The sequence below is a fragment of the Orycteropus afer genome, unplaced genomic scaffold, assembly GCF_000298275.1.
Source record: "Orycteropus afer afer isolate SDZICR_OR568_19922 unplaced genomic scaffold, OryAfe1.0 scaffold00101, whole genome shotgun sequence".
Taxonomy (NCBI): domain Eukaryota; kingdom Metazoa; phylum Chordata; class Mammalia; order Tubulidentata; family Orycteropodidae; genus Orycteropus; species Orycteropus afer.
Window position 1 is genome coordinate 4,152,974 of NW_006921688.1, and position 1,948 is coordinate 4,154,921.

The window sequence follows — 1,948 nt, forward strand, 5'->3', positions numbered from 1 at the left end:
GCAGCACTATTTGCAATAGCAAAAAGTTGGAAACAATCTAGGTGTCTATCAACTGAGGAATGGATAACCAAACTTTGGTACATACACACAACGGAATACTATGCAACCCTAAAGAATAATGTAGAATCTGTAAATTGCCACATAACGTAGTTTATGTTATGCTGAGTGAAATAAGTCAATCGCAGAAGGACAAATATTGTATTTGTCCGTTATTGTAAAAGTCAAGGAATGGTTTATATACGGAAGGAAGTTTTCTTTGTTGGTTACCAGGGGTGGGAGGGTAGGGTAAGGAACACTGTTAGATAGGTAGGCATAAATATTGATTTGGGTGAAGAGAAGGGCAATGTACCAAATGTGAGTGATCAACATGGTGGCATTGAGGAAGAGGAAGACATAGAGAGGTACATGGGAGGTGCAGAAAACAAAGATGAACCCTTTTGCACATACAGTACTGGGTTGTCAGTGAAGGCAAACATGGGTATATGGATAGATAGATGGGTGGACAGGCTAAACGATTAGGTATGTCTATGCAACAGGGAGTGTACCCAAGACCATGTATAGGGTTGGCAGACAATGGTTCTACAAGTGTATGTATATGTTCTGTAAGAACTCCCATGGGTATAGTAGAGCTGACAAGGGACAAGGCTGTAGTCACTTCTTGGTCACAGTCAGCTACTCAGAGGGACCAAGTAGTTGAACCTGAGGGCTCAGGACCATAGTCACAGGGGACATCAAGCTCAATTGGCATAACATACTACACAAAACATTGTTCTACCTCTTACTTTGGAGAGTAGCGACTAGAATTATAAAAGCTTTCAAGTAGCCATCCAGATGCAACAATGGGTCTCTCCTCTCCTAGAGCAAAGAAGAATGAAGAAAACCAAAGATTCATGGAAACAAGTAATCCTCGTGACTGGTACACCATGCGATCCTCAGCCTATATGACTATGAGACTAGAAGAACTAGATGGTGCCCAGCTACCTCTGTCAACCACTCAGAGGGGGATATATGTAGGAGATCCTGGATAGAGAGGGAGAACAATGTGGAACAAAACTCAAAATCATTTGGAAAAAAAAAAAAAAGGAGACCACGTTTGATGGTCTGATAGAGCCTAGTGAAACCACTGAGACTATAGGGTCTAGCTGCCCTTCAGGTCTGGAATTTACCCCACACCTGTGGCATCCAGCCAAATAAAAGACAGGCATAAGAGTTGACCATGTACCTGAGGTAGATACATCCCTTGGAGAGAACAATCATGGGAGAAAGAAAGGCTGTTTATGCACAGGGAGACAGCTCAGGGGGTAGGAGTGCATGGAGGGATGGACACAGGGAAGAGGTAACTATCAGGGGAAAGTGAGAGGGGAGGTGTTGCATTGGGGTAAACTGTCAATGTCTTCAGACAACGTGTATGTAAACTGCTGTATGGAAAGTGAATTTGCTCTGTAAACTTTCACCCAAATCACAATAAAAATAAAGAAAGAAAGAACAAGCGGATTCTCATGGAACACATCCTCAAGCTAAAAGTGGACAAAGCCTGCAAGAAGGTCCTGACTGACCAGCCTGAGGCCCACGGGTCTAAGACCAAGAAAGCAGGCAAGCGCCGTGAGGAGCTGCTCCAGGCCAAGAAAGAAGAGATCATCGAGACTCCATCCAAGGAGGAAGAGACCAAGAACTAAAGCTCCCCCTCTCTTGTCTGTACATAGTGGCCTTGGCAGTGATATAGATCAATCTTTCAATAAAACAAGCCTTTATCTGCCTGCTTCTCAAAGAAAAAAAAAAAAAAAAAGGAAGAAGGAAAGAAAGAAATATCTATGAAAAATGAAAGGGCCTTGGTAAAAGAGAATTAATAGTTAGACTTATCTAACAATGTTGTAAATGTTGGCTTCCTCCTGCTACTGCTATTTTGTTTGGAATGGGTCCAATCTTCCCCTTGCATAAAAGGAGACAA

At 42.6% G+C, this 1,948-nt stretch overlaps 1 pseudogene; it reads left to right on the top strand.

The window, feature by feature from the left end:
• LOC103199011 overlaps window positions 1-1,676 on the top strand; it is a 5,809-nt pseudogene extending 4,133 nt beyond the window's left edge.
• The last annotated feature ends 272 nt before the right edge of the window (window positions 1,677-1,948 follow it).